Source organism: Ursus americanus, chromosome 5, assembly GCF_024610735.1.
Source record: "Ursus americanus isolate L20-20 chromosome 5, mUrsAme1.1.p, whole genome shotgun sequence".
NCBI classification, from domain to species: domain Eukaryota; kingdom Metazoa; phylum Chordata; class Mammalia; order Carnivora; family Ursidae; genus Ursus; species Ursus americanus.
The window spans coordinates 21,316,285-21,326,659 of NC_142131.1; the positions used below are offsets into that span (position 1 = coordinate 21,316,285).

The window sequence follows — 10,375 nt, forward strand, 5'->3', positions numbered from 1 at the left end:
CTTTTCAAATGAAAAGGGCTCACAAAAATGGAGCAAAATACATACATGCCAATTTACATAGTCATGAAATTTTGAACCAATGGGGGAAAAACAGAGCATCACAAGAGTTTTCAGAGGTGGGGGGTAATAAAGGTTTCATACAAAGGATTAAGAAGGCAGACCTGGGCACCTAGGTGGCTCAGTTAAGTGTCTGCCTTTGACTCAGGTCATGATCCCAAGGTCCTGGGATCAAGTCCCCATCAGGTTTCCTGCTCAGCAGGGAGTCTGCTTCTCTTTCTACCCCTCCCCCAACTCGTGCCCATGCGCCTTCTCTCTCTTTCACAAAAATAAATGAAATCTTTAAAATTAAAAAAAAAAAAGGCAGAAGAAAATGCAGGTCTGCATATGAAATGGTAGGAAATATTTATCAATTAAATATCTCAGAAGAAACTAATAACCAGAATAAAGAACTCATGACTCAACAAAAATAGCCAATTAAAAACTGGGCCGAGGATTGAGTAGATATTTCTCTGAAGATGGTATATAAATTACCAACAAACATATGAAATGATGTGCAACATCATTAATTACTAGAGAAATGCAAATTGAAACCACCATGAGCTATCAGCCGCCCTCCCTCATTAGAATGGCTACTATGTGGGGAAAAAAAACCCAAAGTTTTGGTGATGTGGAGAGATTAGAACTCTTCAGTGTTAGTGGAAATGTAAAATGGTATAGCTGCTATGGATAACAGTATTGAGGTTTCTCAAAAAATTAGAATTGCCATATGATACAGTAATCCCACTTGTGGGTAGTAGCTAAAAAAAAATTGACAGCAGAGTCTCAAAGAGTTATTAGCACACCCATGTTCATAATATGTTCATAATAGCATTATTCACAATAGCCAAGAGGTGAAAACAATACAACTTCTATGAAACTTGAATATAGATCAATAGAAATAATCCAGTCTGGGGGCGCCTGGGTAGCGCAGTCGTTAAGCGTCTGCCTTTGGCTCAGGGCGTGATCCCGGCGTTCCGGGATGGAGTCCCACATCGGGCTCCTCTGCTGGGAGCCTGCTTCTTCCTCTCCCACTCCCCTACTGTGTTCCCTTGCATGCTGGCTGTCTCTCTGTCACATAAATAAATAAAATCTTAAAAAAAAAAATTAAAAAAAAAAAGAAATAATCCAGTCTGAATGACAGAGAAAAAGATTGAGAAATAAAGAGACTTAGGGATCACTGGTGCAACATTTTTAAAAGGCGTAATCTTACATTCCCAGATGTAGAGAAAGTGTGCAGAACAAAATGCTTAAAAATATAATGGCTAACCCTTTCTGGGCTCAGACCTAGTTTGCAGTCACATGGCTAAACCCACCAAGGAGGTCAGAATTGTTGGTAAATATCAGACCTGTTATGGTGCCTTCCTCAGGAAAATGGTGAAGAAGATTGAAACAAGCCAGCACACCGAGTATGCTTTCTCCTTCTGTGACAAAACCAAGATGAAAGATGAGCTCTGGGGATCTGGCATTGCGGTTCCTGCATGAAAATGGTAGCAGGTGGTGCCTGGACCTACAACACCACTTCTACCACCACAGTAAAGTCGGCCATCAGAAGACTAAAGAAAATGAAAGACTATTTGGAGTGCCACCATATGAAACATTGCTAGCCTATAATAAATGGGTTAATTTATGTAATAACAACAAAAATATAATGGGTGAAAACTTCCCAAATTTGGTGAAAAATATTTACTTAGAGTTTCAATGTGCTCAGCAAATACCAAAGATGATACAGCTAAAGAAATGTGTTGAATATACATTATAAACAAACTAAGGAAAACTAAGGACAAATAGTCTTGAAAACAACCATATAAAAATGGCCTATTACTAAGATTACATATTTTGCATCATAACCCAGAAATACAGAGCAATATTTTAAAGTGCCAGAAGAGAACTACAAACTCAGAATTCTATATCCAGTGAAAATACCACTCAGGCATGAAAATGAAGTGAAGACATTCCCACACTATAAAAACAAAACAAAACCCCCCCAAAATCTTAGAGAACTTGTTGAAAGGATATAGAATCCAAAAGAACTGCTAAAGAAAGTACTTGAAACTTAAACAGCACATTTGTGTATGTTACAAAGGTCAAAGAAGTCTCAAGAAAAACTAGAAAACATTCTAAACTTTCATAAAAATATGAATATACTGTACATGAAAGTTAGTGGAAGGCAATGAAAGCAGTGATGAGATGAAATTTATAGCCTTAAATGTCTTCTGTTAGAAAAGGACTCAAGTCACAACTGAAGCTCTGATTTTAAGAAACTAAAAAAAAAAAGGGGGGGGGGGAAATAAACTAAACAGAAAAACTAAAGGAAATAATATGGATTCAAGCAGAAATTAGTGAAATTAAAAAAAAACAATAGCTGATTCTTTGAAAATATTAATCAAATTGATAAACTTCTACCTAGACTAACAAAGGCAGAGAAAATACAAATTACTGAAATCAGGAAGGAAAGAGGGATATCCATACATACTCCAAAATCATTGAAAGAAATATAGGGACTACTATGAATACCTCTGTGCACATAAATTTGACAACTTAAATGACATAAACCAATTCCTTGAAAGCCACCAATTATAAACACTTGCACATAAAGAAATAAATTACTGGAATTGTCCTATTGAGAAAAATTTCAGGGGGAGAAAAATACCTCCCATCCCAAATTCTACCTAAAGAAAGGGAACACAAAATAACACAAATTCTAGATAATTACTTTCAGAAAATAAAAGTATAAGAATTTCCCAACTCATTTGGTGAAGCCAGCACTACTCTGATGCCAAAACCAGACAAAAATAGAACAAGACAGCCTAACTACAGACTAATACTCCTCACAAATACACAAAAAAATTCTCAAAATATTTGTAAATGGAATTCAGTAATATGTAAAAAATATAGCATGACTACATGAGATTTATCCTAGTAATGCAAAGTTGGTTTGATATTGAAAGTTGATTTAGTCTATATTAACAGACTAAGATAAAAAATTACATGATCACATTCAACTGATGCATAATACACTTGACTACAATTCAATATCTATTCATAAGGCACGGGAAACTAGGACTAGGAGGTAAATTCCCTAATCTCACAAGAGAATCTACAAATAAATTAACAGTTAGTTATCATACTTAGTGGTGAAAGACTAAACACATCCTCCTGAGATTAGGAACAAGACAATGACATCCACTGTCCTCACTCTTCAACATTTAACAGCAAGTATTATCAACTGCAATAAGAAAAAAATAAAAGACATACATTTGAAAAAGAAGAAATAACTGTTTCTCCTCACTGACATGATTGCCTACTATGAAAATCTTAAGGAATCTACCAAAAAAACTAGAAAATAAATGAGTTTAGCAAGATAACAGGATCATGAGTCAACATGGAAAAAATCAGTCATGTTTCTATATGTTAGGGGTGACTATTAGAAACTAAAATAAAAATCAATTCCATTTCAATATTTTCCAAAAAAGAAATGCTCAATGTGGTAGGTAAAATAATGGCCACCAAAATATGTCCACCACGTTGTAATCCCCAGAACCTATGAGTATGTTATGTTACATGGCAAAGGGGAATTAAGGTTGTAATTAACTAATCTTAAAATAGATTATTCTAGGGGGACCTGGGTGGCTCACTGGGTTGGTTGTCTGACTCTTGATCTTGGCTTGGGTCTTGATCTCAGGGTTGTGAGTTTGGGCCCCATGTTGGGCACTGCACTGGGCATGGATCCTACTTTAAAACAAAAAGAAAAAATCGTGATGGTTTGTTCAGGCATAATGTAATCACAAGACCCTTAAAAGTGAAAGAGGAAGACAGAAGAGATTCAGAGAGATGGATAACAACAGTACCAAAAGCCAAGAAATATATGCAGTTTCTATTAAATGGAAAAGGCAAAGAAACTGCCTCCAGAAGAGAATGCAGCCTTGTAAACTTCTTGACTTTAACCCAGTAAGACCTGTGTTAGATTTCTAAGCTACAGAACTGTAAGATAATAAATTTGTGTTGTTTTATGCCACTAAGTTTGTAATAATTTTTTGGAGTGGCAATATAAAACAAATGAGTATAAATCTAGCAAAATCAGTAAAGAACCTTATGTTGAAGAAGTTTAAATGCTGATGAAAAACTGTAAGAAATCTTTTTTAAAAAGTTCATAAACTGGAAGACATAATTTAGTGAAGATATAAATTCTCCCCAAATTCATCTATGGATATAATTCAGTTTTAATGGGAACCTCGATAGAAATTATTGAAGATAAGCTATTTCTAAAATATATATGAAAAAGAAAGGGAGTTAGAATAACAAAACAATTCTGAAAAAGAAAGTGGAAAGAATCAGAACTTAATTTTAAGACTTACTATGACATAGTAATTAAGACACTGATTTTGGTAAAGGGGTAGACACATCAATCAATGAAACAACATAGTCTAGAAATAAACCCATACCAATATGACCAGGTGATTTTTGACAAATGTGCAAAGGTAATTCAATGGATAAAAGATAGTCTCTTCAAATGGTGTAAATAATTAAGCATCCATTAGCCAAAAAAATAGAATCTTATCCTGAACTTCTCATCTTGTACAAAGTAAACTCAATAGATTAGTGATGTAAAAGAAAGATATAAACTCCAAAACTTTAAAATGCGGAATAAAATCTTGATCTAGCATTAGGGAAGAAGTCTCAGATCTGACCTTAAAAGCTCAATTCATAAAGAAATGATAAATTGAACTTTTTCATAAAAAAAAAACCTTTGTTTTGTGAAAGACTTTAAGAGAATAGAAAGAGAAGCTGGGGGGTGCCTGGGTGGCACAGCGGTTAAGCGCCTGCCTTCGGCTCAGGGCGTGATCCCGGCGTTATGGGATCGAGCCCCACATCAGGCTCTTCAGCTATGAGCCTGCTTCTTCCTCTCCCACTCCCCCTGCTTGTGTTCCCTCTCACGCTGTCTGTCTCTGTCTCTGTCAAATAAATAAATAAATAAATCTTTAAAAAAAAAAAGAGAGAAGCTGGAAACTGAGAAAACATTTGAAAACATGATAAAGAACTTGTATCCAAAGAATTCTTAAAACTCAATTCTTAAAACCCAATAAAATGGACAAAATATTTGAATTCATACTTCATAAAAGACTGTCTCTTAATGGCAAATTATCACATGAAAAGATGCTTCATATTTGCTGTTAGAGAAATGAAAATTAAAATCACATTTAGACACCATATGACACCTATTAAAATAGTTAAAAACTAACAATACAAGTGCTGATAAGGATGTAGAAACAGTAGAGCCCTCACAAATTGCTGGTGAGAGTGCAAAATGGTAGAGCTACTCTTAAGAAGAATTTAGAAGTTTCTTGTAAAGTTAAACGTATACCTGTCACAAGTCCCAGTATCCCCACTTTGAGGATTTACTTTGGAGAAATAAAAATTGATGTCTCTCTCTCTCTCTCTCTCTCTCTCTCTCTCTCTCTCTCTCTCTCACACACACACACACACACACACACACACACACACACACACACACGCATACATACATGTTTATAGTGGGTACCCATAATTGCCTAAATCTGGAAGCAACTCAAATATCTACCAATGGGTGAATGGGTAAATGAATAGTAGTACAGCTTTACAATGGAATACTACTGGAAAAAGGAATGAACTCTTGATAGGCACAACAATATGGATGAATCTGAAAGACATTATGCTAAGCGAAAGACATCAGTTATATACATATTGTATAACTCCATTTATATGACATTCTGGAAATACTGAGCATGTAGGGATAGAAAACGGATCAGTAGTTACCAGGGTTTAGGAGCTGTGGAGGGTTCGACTGCATAGAAGCAGCATGAGGGATATTTTTGGAATGATAGGACTGCTCTGTATTCTGATTGTGGTGGTAGTTACATAAATCTCTACATGTTTTTAAACCCACACCTGCACACATGCACACACAAAGGCAGTTTAACCATATGTCATTATTTGAACATTATCCCAAGATTTTAAGTTGCCTAAAAATTTGGAGATTATTTTCAAGCTGAAAAACTGAAAAACGTAATTACTGAAATAAAAAGCTTGTTAGAACTAGAGTAAATTTTATGAGTGTATTTTATTTCTAGGTAATGTAAGAATTGTATTTTGGTTGTGGCTGTTTAATGTCACTCTCACAATATGAACTGTTAAGAGTTTTACATAAAAATCTTGCAATTAGAGTTACCTAAAACTCTAAGTTTTCCTCCCTGTATGTAACGGCTGAATTTGCTCTAGATATAAGAGTAATGCATTTAAATAACTTTTGTGTTTAAAAAATAGAGTAATATCTTCAAAATTCTGAAATAAAATGGTTTTCAAACTAGATTGGTAGCTGGGTAAATCTGTATAGCACAGCATGGTATTCTTAGGATAGGGAACACTGAGGGGTCTAAAGAAGGATTGAAGAAGGCCCCAGCCCAGAAGAATGTGGGGAGGATCTAGAAAAGGAGAGGAGATGAGATGACTTCACCCAGGAGGTGATATATTCTGTCAGACTTAAAATTTGAATGAGAGAGCCATTCAAGGAGGGTGTGAAAAGAACAAAGGATTTCTACTCAAAGGACTGGCTTGTGAGAAGGCCCAGGGCCACAGAACAAGGGGTGTTCTGGATAAAGTGAATATGGCTGGTTATAGATTTTAGGGAAAAGACAAGTCAGAGGTGAGGCTAGAAATGGAAGCAGAAACTAGCTCAGGTCATGCAGGGGCTGCAAGCCACACTGAGTTATTTTGGATGTATGCTAAGATAAATGGGGAGTTTTAACAAAGATGGGATCAAAGACCACACTGCATAGAGAATGGATTGAAAGGGGTGAATTTAATGTGGAGGGATGAGATCAGGTGTGTTCAGGGTGGTATGGCTCAACACCCCCCAAAAAATAATACAATTGAAAAATGGGCAAAAGACGTGAATAGACATCTTTCTAAAGACATGTAGATGGCCAACAGACACATGAAAAGATGCACAACATAACTGATCATCAGGGAGATCCAAATCAAAACTATGCTGAGATACCACCTCACACCTGTCAGAATGGCTAAAATCAACAATATAAGAAGCAACAGAGGCTGGTGAGAATGTGGAGACAGGAACCTTGATGCACTGTTGGTGGGAATGCAAACTGGTGGAGCCACCCTGGCAAACAGTATGGAGATTCCTCAAAAATTAAAAATAGAACTACCCTACGACTCAGCAATTAGTAAACACCAAACACTACTAGGTATTTACCCAAAGAACACAAAAATTCTAATTCAAAGGGATACATGCACCTTCATGTTTACGGCAGCATTATCTGTAACAGCCAAGTTATGAAAACAGCCTAGGTGTCCATTGCCCGGTTAATGGATAAGAAAGATGTGTGCGCGTGCGCATGCACACACACACACACACACACACACACACACACACACAGAAATATTCCTCAGCTATCAAAAAGAATGAAATCTTGCCATTTGCAGTGACATGGATGGAGCTAGAGAGTATTATGCTAGAGGAAATAAGTCAGTCAGAGAAACATGAATACCATATGATTTCACTCATATATGGTATTTAGGAAACAAAATGAGTGAAGGGGAAAAAAAGAGGGAGGCAGCCCAAGAAATAGACTCTTATCTCTAGAGAACAAACTGATGGGTAGCATAGGGGTGGTGGTTGGGGGGGATTAAGGAGTGCATTTGTGATGCGCACCAGGTGTTGTATGGAAATGTGGAATCACTATATTGTATACCTGAAACTAATGTTATACTGTATGTTAACTAATTGGGATTTAAGAACTTAAAAAAAATAAGAGTATATTATCAAGAAATAAAGTTGAGGGAGACTTTTGAATAGCTGATGGAGGTCCAAATAAGGTAGTGACACAGAAAACAACAGATGTTGGCAAGGATGCAGAGAAAAGGGAACTCTCTTACACTATTGGTGAAAATGCAAACTGGTGCAGCCACTTTGGAAAACAGTAGGGAGGTTCTTCAAAAAGTTAAAAATAGAGCTACCCTATGGCTCAGCAATTGAACTACTAGGTATTTACCCAAAGGATACAAAAATACCAAATTGGAGGGACACGTGTACCCCAGTGTTTATAGCAGCATTATTAACAACAACCAAATTATGGAAAGAGCCCAAATGTCCATTGAGTGATGAATGGATAAAGAAGTTGTGAGATACATGTATAGATATCCACATACCACATGTGTGTATTAGTTATCAAAAAGAATGGAATATTACCATTTTCAAGGATGTTGGATGAAACTAGGGTGTATTATGCTAAGTCAGTCAGAGAAAGACAAATACCTATTTCATTCATTCATATGTGCAAATGAAGAAGATGAACATAGGGGAAGGGGGAGAAAAGATAGGGAAACAAGCCATGAGAGACTTTTAACTAAAGAGAACAAACTGAGGGTTGATGGCAGGGAGGTGGGCAGGTGATGGGCATTAAGGAGGGCATTTCTAGTAAGTGAAACTTCTGCAAGTGGCACTTCTGTAAGTGAAAAATCACTAAAATCTTCTGAAGCCAATATTGCATTATATGTTAACTAGAATTTAAATAAAAACTTGAAGCAAAAATAATAATACTGAATTACATACTTGAAAGTTACTACAAGAATAGATCTTAAATGATCTCTTCCAAAAAGAAGTGGTAATTATTTTTGTGTTGGGGGTGTCAGTTAACACTGGTGTGCTTTTGCAACATATAAGTGTATCAGATCAACATGTAGTGCACCTTAAACTACAAAATATTGTATTTTAATTGTATATCGTAAAACTGGGGGGGAAATGTGGGAAAAAAAGGGAGTGAGAGTGAAGCTGGAGACAAGGACAGGGTAGAATCAATGTAACTTGATGAGTGTGAATTAAGAGAGAAGTAGAAAATGAAACTAAAGTCACTGCTAGGGTCAAAAAGTGCCCTGTGTTAAACTTCTTTCTTCAAAGTTTTCTAATAATTGAAATTAAGACACGAAAGTTTGGAAAAATGGGATCTTGGCTCCTTAGGTCTCTATATGTGGAAAAGGATTTTTTTTTCCCTCTGAAAATGTATTATTCATCATAGGAACTGAAAATTGGGTAGGCTTTTGTAAAGAGAAGGAAAGCAAATTGAGGATGATTGTACTGAGAGAAAAAGGTGTAGAGGATGAGAGGAGGAAGGGATGGTCTCCAAGAATGTATGCCTGAAATAGACTCTTTAGGGTTAGTTGGTATAAGTAAATGCAGGTTGACCTAGGAATGTTGTTTCTTTAGGTCTTCAGCAGGTGCCAACTAGACTTTCAGTAGGGTCCACAATTGATATGGGAAGTCCTAGTGCTAAGTAACTTGGCTCCAGTAACTCTGCAACATCACAACAGGCTGCTGGGTTTGCACTTTGGGGACTTGACTCTACTTCACTTCAAGGCTTTTTAGTAGGAGTCAGAGGATTGCACTGAAGAGTGGGTCCCTGCCCTGCCCTTCCTCTCTCCCTGTTAACCAATCACACAGTGGGCAAGAATTGGTACCATCACAAGTGTTTTCATACTGACTCTTCATGAGAAAAAAATACCATCAGGGGGATCACCAGTTGTCAGGGAAGAAATCTGAGTTCCCATCTTCCTCTGTGCAAAGCCATTTGTAACAGGAATAAGGTGGTAGACGATACTGGTCTCTAAGTTTTCTGAATTATCAAAAGGGAGGTAGAGCAAGTGAACCATGATAGGAAGGAAAGACAAGTTTGGAAATGCCTGCCAAATGGCATTTGAAACATTTAATTTGAATAATCCACTGATAGGAGTTTATTTTCTAATCCTAAAACCCGTGAAATGGAGAAGTCTTTATATTTAGCACAAGTATATCCAAGTCATAATACAAATGAAAAATACTATTTTTCCCTCAGTAACATTAAATATGTGTAAGCTAGAAACATATATATATAAATAGGAATATGAAGCTTTTTAAAAATATATTTTATAAAGATTTATTTATTTTAGAGAGAGTGTATGCAACTGTGAGGGACAAAAAGAGAGGGAGGGAGAGTCCCAAGCAGAGTCTGTGCTGAGTGCAGAGCCCGATGTGGGGCTCAATCTCATGACCCTGAGATCAGGACCTGAGCTGAAACCAAGAATTGGTTGTTTAACTGAGCTACCCAGGCGCCCCAGGAATATGAAACTTTTGTCTGGTAATTTCATGGCCTAAACAGTCAGTTGGTACTTTAATGGCAGGTTTTGTAAGGCAAAGGCCAATTTAATTCCCATGTTTAAAAATGACTGCTTGACTAATCTTGCCTACTTAGTAATTCTATCTGCGATGTTTGCTTGTTGTAGAGATGAGTCTGAATTAAGAGTTGAGATG

At 36.5% G+C, this 10,375-nt stretch overlaps 1 pseudogene; it reads left to right on the forward strand.

The window, feature by feature from the left end:
* Positions 1-1,338: 1,338 nt before the first annotated feature.
* On the forward strand, positions 1,339-1,643 carry LOC123791567 (large ribosomal subunit protein eL43 pseudogene; annotated as a pseudogene).
* The last annotated feature ends 8,732 nt before the right edge of the window (positions 1,644-10,375 follow it).